Source organism: Acanthochromis polyacanthus, chromosome 18 (assembly GCF_021347895.1).
Source record: "Acanthochromis polyacanthus isolate Apoly-LR-REF ecotype Palm Island chromosome 18, KAUST_Apoly_ChrSc, whole genome shotgun sequence".
In the NCBI taxonomy this organism is placed as follows: Eukaryota; Metazoa; Chordata; class Actinopteri; family Pomacentridae; genus Acanthochromis; species Acanthochromis polyacanthus.
The window spans coordinates 31036827-31059303 of record NC_067130.1 but is presented as its reverse complement, the minus strand read 5'-3'; the positions used below and the strand labels follow the sequence as shown (position 1 = coordinate 31059303).

The 22477-nt window shown below is 38.4% G+C and overlaps 1 protein-coding gene across 2 annotated transcripts in view; it reads right to left on the bottom strand.

Annotated features, from left to right (window-relative positions):
* LOC110957159 (ras-related protein Rab-27B-like) overlaps positions 1-22477 on the bottom strand; it is a 77380-nt gene that overhangs the window by 29947 nt on the left and 24956 nt on the right. The window contains exon 1 of one of the 2 annotated variants that reach the window (XM_022203042.2): positions 10095-10236. The exons of the other annotated variant lie outside the window; for it this stretch is intronic. The gene's annotated coding sequence lies outside the window, so the exon portion shown is untranslated. Of the gene's footprint in view, positions 1-10094; positions 10237-22477 lie in introns of those variants that run through there. 2 annotated transcript variants of the gene reach the window in all.

Sequence of the window (22477 nt, the reverse complement as noted above, 5' to 3'; positions counted from 1 at the left end):
AGTCTATGAGAAAATGACTGAACTTCTCACTTGATTTACTACCTCAGTAAACATTTTCCTAAGGAGTTTATGGTCTCAGTTGCTACTTTCAACACTTAAATAAAATACAGTATGAGGTTTTAGAATAGCGTCTACTGTTCTCCAGTCAGATCCATCACTTGTCCGTTACATCTGGTTTTAAAAGACCAACAGCTGCCAAATGTAAAATTCAAGGTTAGTAAACAAATCAAGGGCTATATAAACAGTCTGTGGGCCAGAGAGCAAGTTAGCTGTTAACTTACCAGCCACAGTAATTTACCAACTAGTCAAATGGCGTGCAGGTTAATTTCTCTTTCACTTTCTTACTCTGCCTTTATATAAAAGCCATAGCACAACAAATTGTTGCTCAAATGTGAAAACATCCATCAAGGCTGTTAAGTCGCTGCATGATTTCTGACGGAAGAAAATCTTTAAAAAATTTGTGGTCCACAGCGGTCGATTAGTAGAAGGATCGTAATCATGTGATTGTCAGCAGACAGCTGAAGTAGTGTTCACTTGTTGTCATAGTTACAGTGACGGTGTGTCGCTATCTCACAATGATACAGAAATCTTTTTAAAAAATCCATGGATCCAAACTATAAGCTGCATCACTGCCAAAATCTAATCAAATGGTCCTTGTGTCATTTCTGAACTTCCCTGAAAATTTCATCCAAATCCGTTATTCTGTTTTTGAGTAATGTTGGTAACAAACAGACAGACAAACCAACGGCGATCGTCACTTAACTCTGCTGTGTTGATGAATAATTATGTTCAATGAAAAATTATGTTCATACATGTATTGCTTCCTATGAATCAACACGTTAGATGTTAAACAATCTGAATTGTGCAAAGAGCAAACAACAGACAGTTGTATTACCAGCTTACAATAAACTAGTAGCAGATTTATGAATATTTACAACTGACAAAAGAAGACTGAGCTCTGTAGTAGCAGCTAAATTTTCTCTGAACACAAAAACTTCACTTGTAGCCTCCAGAATTTGCTCCAGTTTGCCAGCTGGAAAGACTTCAAGGAGACATGTCAATCTTTACCAGAAACTGTTCAGGTTGGATTTCCACTATGTATTCCAGTGGTTTCCTCTCAAACTGTAGTTTAAAAAGGTTTGTTTTCCAATAAATCTATTGTCTCCAAAAGGTCAGCAGACATTTGTCAGAGACCTTTGTGTTTGACTGATGTGGCCTCTGAATCATCTTAAACAGATCAGACGACTAAATTGTTTTCCATCCATCCGGCGGACTCGGCTGAAGGCCTCCGCTGTCGTTACCGATCTATCCTCCGGAGTCAGCGATCAATAACTGCTAACATGCACCAAGACTGACCCTTGATTATTCAATTTGCTATTCAATTTACCCCCACAACATTTCAGAGCCACTTAGAGAAGACAATGAGGCAGATCTGAGACATCAGAGCAGGATGATTGACAGCGTGAAACTGCAGCGAGGTGTCCGGCTTTCTGCACAAAGCATGATAACTTACAGCTGTTCTTAATGCTACATGAGTAAAAGATCCTCTGGATGTGCAAACGAGAGATTTTATTCACGTTTGTGGTTGAAAACCCAAAGAAAAGGTCAGATGCAACATGAAACCCTTGGCTCAGGTGTACTGAATCTGTTTATCAATCTGTGAGGAGCCACCAGGACTTCCTCGATCCTCCTTAATCCCACAGCAGGCGGTGGGCTAACATCTGTACAGACTGCTCACACAGCTGGATCTGAAAGGTCAGCATGGATGTAGGAATAGAGGGAGGCAGAAAGGGAGAAACAAAGTGGAGGAACAGCACGATTCAAGACTAAAACATCAACACTAACTGCTGGTTAAAAGCTAAATATTCCACAACTGCTGTCTGGATTTATCTGGATAACTTGTTCTAATTTTGGTGACTTTTTGGATTTCTGGAAAATTTCTTCTATTACTATCATCAGGAAAAAACATTTAAAAGTGTCTAAAACCACACTACTCTCTTAGAATGATCAGAGTCTCCAAACACTCTGAGGATGTTAAAGGAACTCTACGAACTTCCTGTAGGAACCTTTAACTTCTCAGTTCAGAGAAAAGGTTTCTGAAGTTACCTCCAGTAACTCAAAAGTTATGTGACATTTTACACCTGCATTTACACTTTGATTTATTTTATTTTTAAAATCTTCTGACTTTCTGCCAATAGCTTTGTGTGTAAATGATTTAAGACACCAAGAACAAGCTTCCGTATTCAATTAAAGGCCAAAAGTTCAGAATTTTTAAAAAGCTTTACGCTGTATTAAAAAACAAAAAAACATTGTGATTCATCGAGTAACGGCTGCTGCAGGGGTTCATCAGGAAGCTTTATGTAGGCCTAACAGACACTTTACTTTGTATTTACGACTCTATGTTGTGTTTATCTCTGAAAAGATGCTGGAAGTCTGAAATGTCTTCTCTGTGCCATTTATTGTATCATCTGATAGATATAAGAAAACACTCTGGTTAGTGGGTTCAGGCATATTTAAACAAATAAAAACATTAACTATATGTCAACACACTCCAATGGTCATCCGAGTAGATCATACTGCACATATACTCATAAAATAAACAAAGGAACATCCATAAAACAACCATTCATGAGCCCATGCTGTGCTCCCTAACCTACCTCGTGCACGCCTCACAGGAACTGACAGTGTGGCTCCACAGAGGGCGCCATTGAGCCAACAGTAATAAATTACAGCACATGGAATTATTCACCATATATTCACTGTTTCCCATATATATTGTAATGGTTCATTTTATCATAAACAAATACAAACTCAACACCTTTCCTCCACAGCAGCCATGGTAAGAAACCCTTAAAGGATCCTCGAAGCCCCTCTATCTCAAAGAATGTGGAGGCTACGAATAAAAGTGTTACAATCCCAAGGAAAGTATGAGCATCTACAGCAAATTTCGTGGTGTGGTCGGGCCCGAAAGGGCTGAAAGGTTTTTAAAGCCTGCTTAGATTAGCCAATGTATTAAGGTGACCAGCGCAAACCTGGGTTAAGGATTGAAGTTCAGAGCGACTGGCCTGAACCTGGTATCACTGAAAAGCCTCCAAAGGAGGAGGTTCTGTGGACACAAGATACAGATGAGGAGACTCCTGGATGCCGTGGAGTAGTGCAAGTCGGAAAACCTTTACAGAAGCTTCATGGAAAGGTGAAGGGACTTAAATAGCATGGCTGTGGTTTGCTCATACAACCAAAGTTCATGTTTTTATTGCATGTGTTAATGATTGCATCTGAGGAATTTAAGTGAAACTATCCAACATTCTAGCAACTTTCTTGCTATAGATGAAGCGTCTGATACGTACTGGTCTTGTTTTGGATCCATTTCACGCCAACCTATCCAAGAGCTTGAATACTTCAGCCTGGACCAAGACACTGACCTGTATTTCCATTAAGCTTTAAAGCCCAAAAGACAAAGTTGGTGACATTTCATTTGCGCGCTGTCAGTGCCTTCTGGACAAAAAAGCCACCCACAACATCTAGACATAATCCACAGAAAGCAGTTTTCGGACGCCATTTTTAGAGAGTCTACTCAACATCTGCATTCAGAAACTCTACCACAACACTGAAATGTCAAATATCCTTAAATCACACGCTGATAACAAGAGATCACAGGTAGAGAAACTGGAACTGCAGGTGTATTAGATCAGTGAAGGAGCCAATAAAAAGGCCCGTCTCCAGTGTGAGCATCCACAAATGAGGACTGGTGGCTGAACAGATTGTGTTTACAGTGCCGCAGTGGCATTTCCATCTAAATCAATATGTTGTGCGATCATCCACTTCACCCGAGCGAGAGGCGACGGCTTTCAACATTTCATGGTTTACTTGCAAAGCAGGAGGATAAACTACACAACAGACAATGCAAAGAAGAAGACGTCAGAGTTGGTTTGAGGAGGGATTTCTAGCAGCAAAAACTGAAAAAGCGAAAACTGAATTCACGCTTTAAGATGAGCGTCCTTTAACAAACCGCTAATTGTCTAATTCCAACCATCCTCCTGCTGTGTTGTAACAGAAATAGACCTTTTTCGAGGCTAAACCCTAATTTTATTACGTCCGGCACATAAAACCTGATCAAATTCAAATCAGGACAGAATTTATACTAATGCAAAGACACGACGGAGCTTTGTGCCCTCATGACTCCAATAGCTGTGATGTTCTTACATTAACCAGGTTTTATTTAACTGAATGCTACTGGGACAGCTGTATGGGCAGATTTAGGTTAAAAATACATGCTTGCTGTGCTGATTCTTGACTTTTTCAGCATTATTAAACATTATAGATACTTTAGAATGAAGCAAAAAGAAGTGAAGCAGATGCTGTGCTTAAATAGGACATGTTTAGATTGAGAAAACTAACCACCATCGACCTAAATGTGAACGCTAGTGGTCAAAAGATGGCGTTAGATAATAATACTTTTTTCTCAAACTATCTTTGGTTGGACAATAATACCCAAAAGTGAGGAGGGATAGAAGAACCAATGAGATTAGTGTTGGAATTTGGTGATTTATTTATTTTTTGTCAACTTGGAATCGGATCCAAAATGGAAACAGCTTTTAGAGCCCACCATTACATATGACTAACAATGCACAGGTGTCAGTAATAATATAAAATATAGCACAGGTGTAATTATAAAAGCTGGATACAAAGGTGCAGCATTATCTGAAACATCAATGTAAACTGATACGTCCAATGATTATACTGCAAAAATTAATGATCATAATAATGTCAGTTCAAGCACGTAATACATTTTTACACAGGGGCAAATCATAATATACAGAAAGTTATAATTTTATGGTTCAAGTAGAATTAATATTGTAAATGACAGCACAGACAGACTGCCAAAAATAAAACTTGTAAACTGTAATTTTTCAAACTCTTTATTGTTATTTAACATATTTTCCTTGTTCTGTTAAATTAGAGAAAATAACTTGTAAAATGACAGAAAAAAAGTATTAATTTACTTGTTTACCATAAAGAAAAACTGTCAAATGTCAAAAATCTGTGTTTTTACGAATAGCAATTTGTTCTTTTTCAATTTTTGAGTGAAAAATTATACGATTTTTCTGTATTTGACTACACTAAAACATTAATATTCAATGTATTCAATTTTATTTTTCTGGTTATTTGCCATTTAACTGCTGTTGGCTTCAGGAGAAGAAGAAGACAACATCTGTATCATCTGGAGCTCTCAGAACGTTTATGCTCTACTACTGAGCTTGAAAAGCTTAATTCTGTTCTTTTTTGAAAAAAAAAATTCTGCTGCTACATTTATTACAGGCAATAATAAGTGGAAACTAAAAGGAAAAACTTTTTTGTTGTTTTGTCTTTTTACAGTAGATAACATCTGAGGTGTGTAACTCCAGTAAAGCAATCAGTGTTGTGTGTAAAATCTGATTGTCACCACAATTTAATTAAAATTTATCGACATCTTCTGGTTTCTCAGTCTCATTATGCTCCTTTATTCCCTCAACTTTAAGGTTTTACTTTCGGGAGCAGAAACAATTAGTTAATTTTGAGCTATTTTCAGCTTCTTTTTTTTTTTTGCTTTATTACAAATTAGTCATGCAAATGAGCAGAAAATCCACCACACAGACGGTTTTAATTCGTGAAAAAAGAGGAATAATTTTTCCAGAGACTCGTATTTTCATGGAATTAGTTCTGACTAAACTCTTTCTGTCTTTAAAAATGGTTGTTAAAACACCTAAAACAACAGAAAGTGTCAGAGTTCACACGGATTAAAATAATAATCTGTTTAACATCGAAGCCACTGATCTTTGTTTTCAGGGTCGATATTTCACTTTGGAGTTAATCTCTTTACTTCTAACCACCTTCTGCCGTCTGGAGGGGAAATTGGAAATCATTTCACCTCTGACCTCTGTCACAGTAACGGCTTCGTCCTCCCGTTTATTTGGCCCTGAAGACAAACCTGGTGGAGCCGATGGGAGATAAATAAAGTGGAGAAAAGGTGTTTTCTTCGTTTTGAACCAGAGGAGGAAGGTTTTACTTTGAATTTATTACATTTTTAAGTGTTTCTTTATATTTTATTAGTGTAATTTGGATTGAAAATTCAAACAATTTGTTAAAAATGTTTAATTTCTGACGTAAAAACATGATTTTAGTGGTTAAATTCAGACATTTTGGTTGATTTGTATTTCTCGAAAAGTTGTAGGAAATAAGGTTGGACAAAATGTATTTATAGGATACAAACGTTAATTGCCTCCGCCAGGAGGTTATGTAATCACCGGAGTGTGTCTGTTTGTCTGTTAACAGCATAACTCAAAAAGTCATGCATGGATTTTCACCAAATTTTTTACAGAATGTCCGTAAGAGCAAAAGTAACAATCGATTAGATTTTGGAGGTAATCCGGATCACCGTCTGGATCCAGGATTTTTTTGAAGGTCTCTGTACAATTGAGAGATGGCCATCTCTGGCAGCCATCTCTGGATTTTGGTTGATTTTTTTTTGTAAATGTTTTTTAAAAATATTAGATGTTTTACTGATGTATACATAATCACTTTAGATATTTTTAGGATTTTTTGGAAGACTTTTACTCAATTTTTCAAAATCTTTTACTCAATTTTTCAAAATATTTACAAGATTTTTTTTGCCAGATTTGGGGGATTTAAAAAAAAAAAAAAACTTTTAAAGGAAACTTTTCAGGAATTATTGGAATTTTCTTCCTCAAGGTTTTGCAAACTTTCAGAAATGCGGGGATTTTTTTGTTTTTGCTGAATTTTTGGATTTTTTTTAGACAAGGGAACAATATTTTTTGGTGCCTGTAAATGAGGAAACATGAGGGTTAATACTTTTCCTACTCGATGTTGTTTTACACACGAGAAACAAACCTGTTTTTCTCAGCAGCTTCTGTATTTTCGCCATCATAGAGCCAGATATTTCCCTGAGAATCTCCTCCACTATAAATCAAGAAAGAGGAAACACGTCTGAAGCAGCAGGAAGCAGCAGGAAGCAGCGTTCAGGCATCAACAGGCTTCACATGAGACTCTTCACCTCTGCAGTCAAACCAGTTTCAGATAACGTTGTTTAAACAAAGCAGCTGGCTTGGCTTTTTTTTTTCTCTACACAGCAGACTTTAAAAATGCAGTTCCCAAGGCAAAGGAAAAAAAACTGTGTGCTCTGGATGGTAATTAAATACATCAAACACCCCGCCCCGACTGGGAAACAAATTCAGCTGTAAATGTTCCCTGTTTTATATTAATTAGTGCAGCAACAACTGAACATGTGCCCAATGAAATCAGGTTTAAGGGTGTAAAAACAAATCAGTGAAGGAAAAAAGGCAGAATATTAGTTTTCTGAAGAATGTGGGTGAAGTTTTTCCATGTTTTTATCATCAGCAAACCCAATGAAAACAACTAAAACAGCCTTGAGTCCACTTGTTTGTACTGAAGATGTAAATTTTAAATTAGTGCAGGCATAAAAATGGCCTTTAAGTGTAAAGATTAGTTTTTAGAAAAGCCTCAGTGATTCCCTAAAACAGCCGGGCACTGAAACTTCATTCAGATAGGCATACAGGGTGACCCCAAAAAAAAGTTCACACTCAGTTGATTGCTTGTTTAAAAGCCATTTAAGCATCTCTAACTAGGTTTTCATGTTCCAATGATTCCGTAAAGTCTCTCAATGCAGCTGGTTATCTCTCTTCTCTCAATTACATGTGCTTCTGCTGAAAATGAAGAAAACTTTAGCTGTACCTGAATTGCTGTGTGCCAGTCTGACACCTACTGAGATTGCAGCACAGCTGGGAATGTCCAGATGTGCAGTCTACAAAATTAAAAAGAAGCTGAAAGATACTGGAACAGCCTCACGAAAGCCTGGGTCTGGTCGTCCCCGGTCTGTGCGGACCAAAAACTTGATTGACAAGGTCAAATGGCGCATCAAGACAAATCCTGTGAGGTCCATGAGAAAGATGACACGTGAGCTTGTTGTGAGCTGCTCCTCAATGCAACGGCTCATCAAGAATGATGTGAACATGAAGTCCAGCAGGACGGAGCACCAGCACACACCTCCAAAAGGACTCAGGAATGGTTGGATGCCAACTTGCATGCATTCTGGTCCAAGGATGTGTGGCCACCCCAGAGTCCAGATCTCAATCCCCTGGATTATAGCATATGGGCAACTGTGGAGGACAGCGCCTGTAAGAAGCCCCCCACCTTCTGTCCCAGCCTTGGAGAGGTCCATTCTTAGATGTTGGGAGAAGATGACGGCATCCTACATAAAGAAGACCTGTCAAGCATTCCGCAGGCGCCTGCAGGCTGTTGTGACACTTAAGGGGGGGGGGGGGGGGGGGGGGGGGGGGGCACATTGAAAAGCAGAATCTACCGTACATGCTTTTTACAACGATGTACAGTTTGTGAATAAATTCTAATTCTAAGCTGAATAAACATGGTATTAAAGTAGTATTCTGCCAGTGTAAACTTTTTTGGGTCACCCTGTAAATAGATAATTTGTCAGGGACTATTTTCAGCAGCGGATGAATTTACATTTACAGTAACAGGAAAGAAAGTGTCATTTAGTTAGAGAAGCCAAGATGAGACAATCAATCAATCAATCAATCAATTAATTAAGCTATTAATGAACTAGAGAATTAATTAATTGGTCAAACTACAGAAATGCTAAATAGTATATGGATGCAACTTCTAATTTGCAAGGGTTTTGTGATTTTTTTTTTTGTTTGTGATCAGAAATGTAACAATTTTTACGGGTTTGACTCAGAAAAGTAAGTTTAAAATGCCTCATTAGCTTAAAAATAAACATTACAGGCATTTTTTCCCCTATTTTCTGATGTTTTTTAGACCAGCTGGTACATTCATTAATAATGAAAATATAAACATTAGGCTATCAAACTTTGGCTTTAGAACAACACTTGTGATTAGAACCAATAATTCAAGTTAATGAAACCTGGTAACAGGAGAAGAAAAACACCTATATCAAGCATTAAGTCCTGTTTAAATACATATTTGGCAAATAAATTTACAAAGCTTGAAGCTAGAAGTTATAAATAATAGTGATAATGTGTTGGTGTAGCTGGGAAACTAACCATTAGCAAATTATAGGAAAATACTAGCAATAGTCAGCTACAGTTGACCAAACACCAACTCCACGTTAGCTAGCTTGCTAATTATCATTTAAGAATGTCGCTGTGAGGGCAATAAATGAAGGTTTTGCAACACGTCTGACTCTTTCTTCATAAAGTTACCCTAATTAGCCACTTTAAAAAATGCTAGTGGTGAATATTATATGTCACATTCTTACAAACAGCAGGTATCTAAACCCTATTTAAGGTAAATTACTCAACATATACCACTGGAGCAGCTGCAGAAGCTTCAAAAACACCAAATTTAAGTGAAATTAAAAATTCATCTTCTTGTTTTAGGAGGAGCTTCTTTAACTTTTAACTCCATTTTTGTCTTCCATTATAGTCTCACATATAATTTTACCTAAACTGGTCTTGTTTCCGTTTCAAAAAGTGTTGGAGTTGAAGAATAAGCACAATGTGTTTCGTGAAATCACTCAAATGTGCTCATAAAAGGACCCAGTGTCACTTTGTCTCCTAAAGACTGAAACCATCTGTATCTTCATTTTCTAATTTACTCATCCAACTTGTGCTTTCTTAACTTCCTCCGTAATGAACTTCTGCAGAGCTGCTTCTCATTAAAGTCTTCTAAAAGTGCAGAAATAAGACAGAAGCAGAAGTCAGAGCGGAGTCATGATCAGGCCTTAATAAAGCAGCGGCAGCCTCCACAACATCACCACTATCATGAGACTGAGAGTGTGAGAAAATTCGTGACCGCTCTGAGCGCAGATAATGAATCTCCTGGATGATGCAGCCGAGCGCAACAACACGCCAACAACTTGTAGAACAGGCTGTGATCTCAGAACATTTCCTTGTTAAAAAAAAAGGAAAAAAGACTTTCTTTTTCTGCTGTTTTGCTCTCTACATCTGCACACAAAGACGTCCTTTCCATGAGTTCAGCCTGAAGCCAAAAGTCAGCAAACGGCTCCAGAAACAAACTAAACATCCCACTGAGCTGCTTACCTCAGCGGCTCCTCGGCTGGTTAGAAATAAAGTAGGAGATCCTGAGGGAGATACGAGGAGGCGTCCGGAGCAGCTGACCAGCAGCCCTGCATTTACACCCACCAACCGACCGACCGACCGACTGACTGGTGGGAGGCTGGATGATCGCTGGACGACTGGCTGAAAGACTAACATTCAGCTGGAGGCAGCAGAGCAGAAAGCCACTCCCTTCACCGAGCAGCTGACTGGCTGCAGGACGGATGGATGACTGGTTTAATGGCTCCGTCTAACTGCTGCTGTGGTTTGTTTGCAGGCTGCATTTCAGCTGGAATAACTGACTGACCAGCTAGCCAACCGAGTGACAAAGCAACAGAACACAAAAACTTTCCAACCAACAAACCGACTGGTCAACTGACGGATGAATGAATGAACGATCATCATTAATAAACACAACGAGCAAAAGATTAACCAAATGACTAGGAACAGAATTCATTAACTGACCAGCTAACCAACCAAGAAACCACAAAGAACTCAAAAACCAACAAACTGAGTGATGGGTCAACAGACAATTGAATAAATGAAGGACCAACTTTGACAAGACTGAAAACAAATGGACAAACTGAATGCCTGACAGTGAATAAAAATCATCAACTGACCAACCAACTGCTTGAACGATTTACTGATTATCTAAGTATCAAACCTTCCAGTGACTAACTGGCAAGAAATATAACCAACTAAAGAACTGAATAAATGTGTAGCTTCTTGACAAACTAACCAACTAACCGACTTAATACCAACATCAGTATTTCAAAGAGTGACTAAATGATTGAATCATACAACAAACTAACCAAATGACTGATCAATTGATGACAAATTGACAAAAAACAAATCTGTAGGGCTGGACCCGAATATCCAAATATTTGGTCGTTACGGTGGTATCTGAATATTTATTTTGAGATCCGAATATTGCCCCCAAGTTCAGTTAGTGACCTACTAATATCAACTTACCACCTAAAATAATGTGTAATGGCACAACTAACCTACTGACTGATTAACTAAATGACCCTGAATTGGCTAAATTGCCAAAAATCTGACTTACCAGGTGACTACAACAACAAAGACCGTTCATCAACTAACTAACAAACCAACTAACCAACTGGCTGACCAACTTTGCAACTAAATAACTCACTAACTGACTGATTCCTCAGTTATTCTGACTTATTCCACCTGATAAAGTCACCCATGTCTGTCTAGCAAAGTGATTCCCTGACTATAAACTGGCAGATTAGTGAACCAGCTGACTGGTTAGTTAACTCGTGTGGTTTAGACGTAGTTTCCTGCTTCTTCTTCCTGTTTAATCAGAGGGAGGAGTCGAAGTACATGAAGCTAACTCTGGACAAATACACTGTTATCAGTTATCAGAGCTGCCTCAGGCCACACTGCTGCAGGAAACTCTGCTCATGTGTTCATTTCTGACAGTGTGGTGACAGCAGGGATTGATTAGTTAGTAGTAAAACTGGTAGTAAACCGGTTAGTAGGTCAGACATGATCCGGGGCAGCCCCACGTACATTGTGGAGTTGAGGAAACGCATTCTGCTTTTTATCTCTCTCATTTTACATCATTGAAAGCCTGAAGAATGGCAAAAAAAAAAACTGACAGCAGCTTTGAATGAAGGCCGTGAATTTCACTCTGAAGGACCGTTTCAGATTCACATCACTGTAAATCAGAGACTCAATAGTTCTCATTACAGAGTGAATGATTCAACTGTTACACAACATTTTGATGAGAGTTACAGAATTCTAAGAAGAAAAGGTAGTAAAACGTTTTAATCTGTTGTTAATGCAACAAGACAAACTTTAGAAGCTCTTTTTGACTCCACATGCTACTATTCAGCATTGCTGCCCGCTACAGTCTGTTGGATTTGCTTCCACTAGAAATAAAAACTCCAGCCAGTTCTTTCACATCGCAGCAGCAGCAGCTTCATTACAAGCTTCAGTCAAACAAAGTGACAACAACAGGAGGAGAAACAGATGGTGGCAAAGTCAGAAACATCTGACTGTCAGTTTAACTCACAAGTCTTCCTATACGGTTATAAATTATTGTAAAAATACAGACAAATTCCAACAGTGTTGTCTAAAATACAGTTAAAACCATAAGATCTGATGCTTCTTGGAGAGAAAAACGAGACACAAAACATCTAAAACCAACCACAAAACGACAGAAACAAGACATAAAAGAAAAATTAGACACAACATGACACAAGACAGGGCTGCACAGTGGGGTAGTGGTTAGCACTTTCGTCTTGCAGCAAGAAGATTCCCGGGGTGGGCCTGGGATCTTTCTGCATGGAGTTTGCATGTTCTCCCTGTGCATGCGTGGGTTTTCTCTGGGTACTCTGGCTTCCTCCCACAGTCCAAAACTATGCTGAGGTTAATCGATGACTACAAACTACAAAGATGGCTGAAAGAGCTTAAATAAACCAGAGGAAGTCTCTCAGCTGGTCTGGAGTCTCTCCATGTGTCCAGACGGTGAAGAATCATGTTGCTGACCTTTAGATGACGTTAAAGGTCATCGAACCACTGACAAAACAAGATCCATCACCGACAGAGGAGAGATTACTGTGTTGCATCAGAATTTAGTCATTTAAACAGATCTCTGCGTGTTCTGTCCTAAGAAAGTATTAATGATCTTCCATTACAGAGCAGCAGGAACAACATCTGCATCGATATATGGAGAGCTGCTGAGATCAGCTCCAGAAGCAGCTTTAGAAGCAGCTTTAGATGTCCAGGTCCTGACATGACCTCCTCCATATTTCACTCCACTCCTTGGCTTTAACCCTCCTGTTGTCTTCATTTACAGGCACCAAAAAATATTGTTTCCTTGTAAGAAAGAAATCCAAAAATTCAGCAAAAAAAATATCTCCAAATTTCGGAAAATTTGCAAAACCTTCAGGAAGAAAATTTCAATAATTCCTTAAAAATTTCCCTTAAAAGTTGTATTTTTAAAAAAAATCCCCCAAATTTGGCAAGAAAATTCTTGTATTTTCAAAAAATGAGTAAAAATCTTCAAAAATAAAAACTAAAAATATCTAAAGTGATTACATATATATCAGTAAAACTTCTAATATTTTCTTTAAGAACATTCACATAAAAATAGTAAAGATAGTTGAACTCTACTCGGACAGCGTTACTAATGCTGAGTATCTGACATAAATGTGGCAATTTTCCACACAGTCATGTCGCTAGGGTTAAAAAGTATCTGTAATAATGTGCAGTACTTCGTTCATGTTGATGATAAATTAATTATTGGTAATGCTAGTGGCTATCGGATAAGAAAACTGCACAAAATTCCCATCCCAAGGCAGAAAGCTTGAAACAGACCACGTAAATGGACCTTGCAAATTAAAACTGATGACTCGTTTTAAAATTTTGTCCTCATGTGAGTGTTGTAAACCCAAGTACTGATTCACATTATATAAAGGAATTCACTACAGAATCATTGTGTTGGTGGACAATATGGTGGCATCAGGACAGTGACATGAACAGTTCAGTCTACATTCTACTCCACATAAGTAGTTTAATCAGAAAAGAACACAAATGAAAAGCTCATGGACCATATATGAAGCTGCTTTGACAACACAACCTCTCACTGCACATTTTTCTCATGAATCGTCCATAAAATAACTTCCTTTCCCACCTGACAGAACAGAAACACCAAATTCTTCCTGCAGAGAAGCCGAGTCAATGTTTGTAGCCGCTCAGCTCCCTCTGGACGCTTGTTGAAAGGCCAACTAGGTCAAACCCAATCTGCTAAGACCCTGACACGAAGCACAAACATGCTCCGAGCCGAGGACAGCAATTCCTACAATTCCCAGTGAACCAGAGAGAAGCTCTCCAGAATGAATTGTTAATGCAGCGGATGGGTCTCGGTAGTATAGAACAGAGACACACAGCCGTCACCGAGATGGAAATGAGTTCACAAAGAGCTAGCATCAGTTTACCAGGGTCCACTGGTCACACGGCCACAATTACTGCCATCAATTCTGACAACAGAACGCTGGAGATGCTGTGTGTTAGTGTGTTAGGAGTGTGAGTGTATGCCACCATATGCCATAAAAACCCAACACAAATCACTGCTGCTCCCCAAAATACTGCAACCTGCAGCAGAAACGAATCCCCAGGTCTTCATCTGCCCGATCCAATTTAACTCAAACGTCTCGGTCAGGCAGGAAACTAGTTATATTTTAAACTTAACCTGCAGTGTGAAGGCTGGAAATCCAACTCATTCTCACTGTCGTGTCAGGAAGTGTGGGTATTTCTCGATTTTGAACATGTTTGTGGAGGCTCAGGCTTCAGCCTCTGGGCGGGGGTTTCCCTGTACAGCATCACTGTGCAGCAGCTGACTGAAAACTCATGGATGCTGTTGCGAGGAGACGTGATGTCAACGATGAAGGCATGTCATCGGCCTTCCCCGCAAACATCGACACAAGATGAGCTCCTCCACCGCTTTTCAGCTCATCTGTATGCTGCTGGTTGTGCGTTTTTAAGGATGTCGGTCTCTTTACAAAGTGGAAGCTGACCATTCTGGCTCCATAGCATTAGCAGTTATTAGTGCTAGACTTCACAATTCATTCATTTTATATCAATACGCTCTAAGTCACACAAGAAAAACGTGTAAAACTAGCTTTTACCAAATAAGTCACACATACACACGTGGACAAAATTGTTGGTACCCCTCAGTTAAAGAAGGAAAAACCCACAATTCTCACTGAAATCACTTGAAACTCACAAAAGTAACAATAAATAAAAATTTATTGAAAATTAAATAATCAAAATCAGCCATCACTTTTGAATTGTTGATTAACATAATTATTTAAAAAAACAAACTAATGAAATAGGGCTGGACAAAAATGATGGTACCCATAACTTAATATTTTGTTGCACAACCTTTTGAGGCAATCACTGCAATTAAACGATTTCTGTATTTGTCAATGAGCGTTCTGCAGCTGTCAACAGGTATTTTGGCCCACTCCTCATGAGTAAACAGCTCCAGTTGTCTCAGGTTTGATGGGTGTCTTCTCCAAATGGCATGTTTCAGCTCCTTCCACATATGTTCAATGGGATTCAGATCTGGGCTCATAGAAGGCCACTTTAGAATAGTCCAACGCTTTTCTCTCAGCCATTCTTGGGTGTTTTTGGCTGTGTGTTTTGGATCGTTGTCCTGTTGGAAGACCCATGACCTGCGACTGAGACCAAGCTTTCTGACACTAGGCAGCACATTTCTCTCCAGAATGCCTTGATAGTCTTCAGATTTCATCGTACCTTGCACACTTTCAAGACACCCTGTGCCAGATGCAGCAAAGCAGCCCCAAAACATTACTGAGCCTCCTCCATGTTTCACCGTAGGGACAGTGTTCTTTTCTTCGTATGCTTGGTTTTTCAGTCTATGAACATAGAGTTGATGTGCCTTACCAAAAAGCTCCAGTTTGGTCTCATCTGTCCAAAGGACATTCTCCCAGAAGCTTTGTGGCTTGTCAACATGCATTTTTGCAAATTCCAGTCTCGCTTTTTTATGAGTTTTTTTCAGCAGTGGTGTCCTCCTTGGTCGTCTCCCATGAAGTCCACTTTGGCTCAAACGACGACGAATGGTGCGATCTGACACTGATGTACCTTGGCCTTGGAGTTCACCTTTAATTTCTTTGGAGGTTGCTCTGGGCTCTTTGGATACAATTCCAACGATCCGTCTCTTCAATTTGTCATCAATTTTCCTCTTGCGGCCACGTCCAGGGAGGTTGGCTACTGTCCCGTGGGTCTTGAACTTCTGAATAATATGAGCCACTGTTGTCACAGGAACTTCAAGCTGTTTAGAGATGGTCTTATAGCCTTTACCTTTAAGATGTTTGTCTATAATTTTTTTTCGGATGTCCTGGGACAATTCTCTCCTTCGCTTTCTGTTGTCCATGTTCAGTGTGGTACACACCTTTTCACCAAACAGCAGGGTGACTACTTGTCTCCCTTTAAATAGGCAGACTGACTGATTATGAGTTTGGAAACACCTGTGATGTCAATTAAACGACACACCTGAGTTAATCATGTCACTCTGGTCAAATAGTTTTCAATCTTTTATGGAGGTACCATCATTTTTGTCCAGGCCTGTTTCATTAGTTTGTTTTTTTAAATAATTATGTTAATCAACAATTCAAAAGTAATGGCTGTTTTTGATTATTTAATTTTCAATAAATTTTTATTTATTGTTACTTTTGTGAGTTTCAAGTGATTTCAGTGAGAATTGTGGGTTTTTCCTTCTTTAACTGAGGGGTACCAACAATTTTGTCCACGTGTGTACATAAAAAAACACTATAAAAATAGTGTAAAGGCTAAAAGTAGTAGCATAAAGCATTTTAAAGAAGCTGTATGAAGCCTCAGGAATGTCCTTAAATGGAGTTTGATTGATATACAAGGTAAAAAAGAAATGATAAATAACTTATAATAGCAGATATATCGGTCTAAAAGTTTCTAGTTTTCCAGAACACATTACAGTAAAATACGTCATCACATAGTTTGCAATGCGACTCCATTGGTTACAATACATGATCCAAAATACAGTTAAAAACAGTCAAACCTGATCCTTTTTTGGAGCCAAAACAAAATACGAAACATCAAAAACTAACCACACTGAAATATCTTAACAACTATTGGACGAATGGCCAACAAAGTCCATACAGACATTAAAGGTGGTCATAGGATGGGTTTTAAAGACTTTGGTGATCAACTGACTTTTGTGACTCCAGGTTCTGAACATTTAGACTCAAGATCTCTGAGCTTTTTTCTGTCCAAGTTGGTACGGAGTCAAGAGGTGTCTTTGCACAAAAAGGAAGCACATATCAGTCGGGCTTCATCCATAAGTGATGTCATCTGGATCAATTGGAGCTCCTAAAACTACTGGTTTGATAGTAATCTAAGGGTTGTGGAGTTATGAAGAACTGACCAGACCTCCTCATCTCTGCTACAAATACCATAAAACATCCAAATATTCTACTTAACTGCAAGCAATCTGCTACATCAGTTTTAATAGCTATTTAGAATTGAACTGCCCTTTATGGGTCTTTATGAGTCACTGTTTTACACTCTAAAGAGGAAAGAATAATCAGTATCTATGAATATTTAAAGGGGTCAGAGAGATTCGACTCAACACAGTGACGTCTGTTTAATGATCAATAGCTTCACTAATGTGATGCATTTGCTCGTAAAACTACAGTATTTTGGTGGGATATGGCTACTAGAAGGTGTTCGAATTGAAATTTTAGACTAAATTAGGCGGGTTGGGGAGGTTTCCAGTTTTAGTGCAGATTTTTTTCTATTTATTCCCACCTTTATTGACAGTGATAGTAGAGATGCACACAGATGATGGTGAAGGTTTTCCAATCTCCACAAACCACAACTGAAGATAATGGAATGTGACGTTTTATGGAAAGGAAAACGATACTGGAGATACTCAAAACTACCTTTTTGAATAAAAGATGAATTAACCATCCATGTTAGGGAAAAATATTTACATTTAGTGCTTCTTTAAGGGACAAAAATCCACCAAGTTCTCCTTGATTGAACTGAAATCATCCGCAGTGTCAAGATAAAGTCTTACTGGAGTTGCAGGAGGAAAACAATCGGTCAGTCATGCAGTTTCTATTACAGGCCTGTTAAAATACTGCAGGAATGTCCCTCCTATTTAAAGCTGTTTACCCAGAGACAGATTCTGCACAATCCAACAACCGACTCATTCTTAGGCCAAACCCAGCCTGTAGGAGAAAGGTCACAGGTTCAAACCCTCAGCTTGGACAACGTTTGGTGTTGTTACCGTCTTACTTTCTCTTGTTAGCATGCTAATTAGCTCTAAACACAACCTCAAACCAGTGGTGTATCTACTCTCAGATGTGCGTCACTTTGGATAAAAGCCACATGAAATGGTAAATAACACCTTTGGAGGTATTTGGTCAAAAAAAATAATGGAATTGATGATGTTACAGGAAAAAAAAGATTCACTGTAAATGATGAAAGAATATCTGGAGCGCATTTTATCCAATAGTTGTTGAAAAACTTGTTTTCAGACAGAACCAAAGACATGAGAAATCCCCAAATCCTTCAACACATTGACATGGGAGAAATTATCCTGATATAATAAAAATGTTCCTTAATATTGAGATACAGAGAGAATGTTTGAGTTTCAAAATGTGATTACAACGTTTAAATTGAAAAATTATAGTGAAATCTAATTTTAAAAAGTCTTTAAAGACTCCCTCTAATGAAAGCCAAGTGTTTTAGATGCATAATGAGTGAAACAATTAGTCATGGCTCAGTATTTTCACCTTAAAACTGTAGTGTATCGACAACAAAATCAAACACAAATCCAGACTTCCAGAGTTTCATAATAACAAACCTAAGAAACCTGTTCTGTCGACTTTCTGCACCATTATTCTTCCAGTTTGTTTCGCTGATTAATTTCAATACTACAACTGCGTAAATTACAGACATTTTGAAGTGTTTGAACAGTGCCAGAGGTGTGCTGGTGTGCTCAGGTTGCAAATCCAAGCTACTTTAAGATACAAAGTGATTATTTTTATGGGAATAATAGTTTTATCAGCAACAAGAGAAATGATTTTGCAGTAAACTTAAGTGTTACAGGTTAAAATCTGTTCTACTGGCCTTGGTCCCCTCTATTCCATTCATTTTTAGGAAAGACTCAATTGTTGATAATACAGTTTTAATTAAGGAAGGTATATAACATTTGCATCCCCAATGGAAAGAATTGTATTTAGGACAGGAAGCATTGACGTTTTTAGACAGGACAGTGCAACTTCTGTGAAAAATTTGGTTTAGTATCAGTAAAAAAAACACTATTTTTGGGGGGTTATGTTGGTACCTTGATGATATAGATGACAAAGTTAGCTTGTGTTGGTTTGACAGTCTGCCCAAAACTTTGGTTCAGACCGAAATATCTCCACAACTATTCGACAAATTGCCAAGAAAGTCCGTATAGACATTCCAGGTGCCTATAAACTGGATTTTATAGACTTTGGTGATCAGTTGCCTTTTGAGACCCAAGACCTCAGACCTCTTTTCTGTCCAAGTTTCCCAACATCCAGAGGGAGAATCATTGAAGCTTTGGTCAATATATCGTCCGAAGTTCCCCACCTTGTCCCTTGATCTATGAAAACATGGCGGATGAATGTCTGGATTTAGGCAAAGTCTTGAATACTTTGGGTTTCACTCATATCTCAAGCTGTCGGAAAACTTTTAGCCACTTGCAAAAACTTCGAGATGGATTGTTAATAGTAAAAGGCAATCCTATGTGTGGAAAAAACAAGACAAATGCTTAAGTTTATTACTTTTTTATCGCATCTGAAATAAGGTGTCCTGAACGACAACAACATCCTGAGTCGGAACACAACAGCTTCTCAGACCGACAACAACAACAGGTATCAACTGTTCTGGGGTAAAATGCCACTCGAACATTGTTGTTTCCTGCCAGAACAACAGCGACTATTGTAGCTCGACTGCTGATCCTCACGTCATAATGTCACAAAGTCACGCTCTTCATGATGGTGTCTACGAGTCAGCAGAAACTGATGCAACTGGCCTGTCTTGTTTCCTGATAGTCTGCAGTGAACAGTTAATCAATTAACGGAGACGAATGGAAGCATTTGTCTGGTGGTTAGGACAGTCAGGCAGTGAAGATAATAGAGCAGCAGATGGATAATATGCAAGTCTATAGATTAAGTCTTTTCTTCACATTAGCTGTGTTTAAGGAGTTTCAAATTAAACAAGACAACAGCCACTGAGGATCCAACAAACCCACAAGAAAAAGAATCCTGTTATGACCTGATATTTCACCAATATTTCTGGTGATTTTAGCACTTTGAGAGGTGAAAATGAAAAAACATTCATGTTTACAGGCATCATTTATAACATAAAGGTTTGAACTTTTAAGTTATAAATGACCTTATGGTTTCTGTAAAGCCTCTTGAGACAATCTGAATTGTAATTGGCGCTATATAAATAAAACTGAATTGAATTTAACTGAGCTGTACAGACTCGTATTTCTGAAAAATGTTCAAAACATTTCATAGGAAGAAACTATAAAGACAACTGTTCTCTGAAGACCCAGTTTTCATGACGAAAAGATTTAAACTAAACAAAAAGCAACCTGCAATAAGAACTGACTTAAAAAACTGTTTGCATTTCTTGTCAGGGAATACAATTAATTCTTACTGCTCACAACAGGCTAATGGATTTTTATCAGAAGGAACACACACTAAAGCTCCTGATTAATTAAAGTTTCCTCCAATACCTTTTCTTCTGGAATTGATTCAGTCACTTTACTTTTGTTTTACCATCAATAAGAAACACCTACACTGTAAATGAAACAAACTAATTCTTCAAAAAAAAGGTTGAAATCTGGCAATAAGGATGCCTGACAAAAATGTTCAAAAAAACCTGTGAAAATGGTGAAAATAATGGCAAAAATTCGTAAAATAATAACATTTTAGTGGATTTAAATGCACTATAACATTGTAAAAGAACAAATGAACATTATATTTTGCTCAGATATTTAATACATAATTAACTTAAAGTTTTTGCAAAAACAAACCAATAAACTAAATGAAATTTCCACCTTTGCCCCTGTCAGACACCAGAAGTCCTTGTCAAAGTTGTTTTTTCTGGCTTCACTGTCTTGTGTTTCATTCATTAGCATCAGTTCAAGTTTCCCAAAGAAAACACACCATCTTGAATTTACGAATGAACGCTTAAGGACCAAAAAAAAAAACAAAGGAGCCGATGGCAGTTTAAAAATGTACGAGCCTCCAGCAGGCTGAGTGTTTGTGGTGTTTAAGACGGAACATTCAGATTAGCGCCGGTGATGCAGTTTCATTTCTACTCGCTGCTGTGTCTGCGCGTCATTCAGTGATTTGTCAGTGGGTTTTATTGTTTCTCACATTTTACACGCTCCCCGCTAATGATGTTTATGTACGTGGGGGAGAAAGAGGTGCCTCTGTTTGACTTGTAATGAAGTCTCGTCAGCTGAATCGCAGCCAATGAGTCACGAGGAGGAGGAGGAGGAGGAGGAGGAGGAGGAAAGACCATGAGGAAGATTAGAGGCAGCAGGACGGGATGAAGAAGAAGAAATCAGAAAGAAATACCGAGGAGGAAAATAATGAAGAGAAGGACGAGGACTGAGGAATGAAAGGAGGGCGAATGAAGAGGAGGAAAATAAAAAGAGAAGGCCTAAATAAAACTAAATTATGTTCTTATACAGCTCAGTTCTGCTTTGAAGGGAACATAAGTTTGGATTTGGATGGAGGCGGAAACCAAAGACTGGATTTTCAGTTCCAGCATTCAGTTTCTGACACTGTTCTCACGTTGATTTCTGGTTTGTTTTTACATGCCTAAAGCACGTGGTTTGGTTTGCTTTTTTACATGTTTTAGAAGTCTGGTTAAGTTTAAACACCAAAATTACTCAGTCCGTGTTTGGGGGAACGTCATGGTTTCTACACAAATAAACTACATTCTTAAACATGTTTTAAAGAAAACACATTTCCTGCATGATTACGATTCTAACCAACCAATCTCTGCCATTTATTTCACTGTCGCTCCTCTTCAGCCAACCAATCACATATTAGATGGACTTGTCACCATGGTAACTCAAAAAAATGTAGAAGAACTTCAAAACAGTTGTGAAAGAGTCGAATTTTAACCCAAACCATGACGTTTATCCCAACACTAACCAAGTGGTGCCGAATCTCAACCAAACCTCTAACATGCAAGTATCTAACAAAGCATGATATTTTTCCACACTTAGCAACATATTTTTGGGTGAAAGCAACTGAAAACTGAAAGTAAACGAAAGAAAAACTCCATTATGGGATGCAAAGTTTGGTCTTCTGGGTAAAAATCCAGTCTCTGATTTACACCAACAAACCCTCCGACTTCACTCATTCTGGCTGCCTTTCCCATCATGTCACAGTTTGAAAATCACATTTACTTCAAAACAGAATTGCGCTCTCTTCAAAACGCATCTGAAAGAGCAGTTTAGTTGTGTAGGAATGTAGTTTTGTGGGAATGTCACAGGTTTGTAAATGTGATGAGAACACCGACGCCACTCCCATTTCTGTCCGTTAAATATGAAGTTACAGCAGGGAGACAGTTAGCTTAGCATAAATATAGCACAAAAGACTGGAAAAAAAGTGGGAAAATTTACAATTTAAAGCTGGGGTAGGCAATGTTTTTAATGCTATTGAGCAACAAGTCCCAATCCAATCTTTCAGTGTGTACGAGATGCGACAAATTTTAGAACTCAAGATAAGATTTATGCTGAAAATACAATTGGAACTAAATGGTGGCAAAAACAC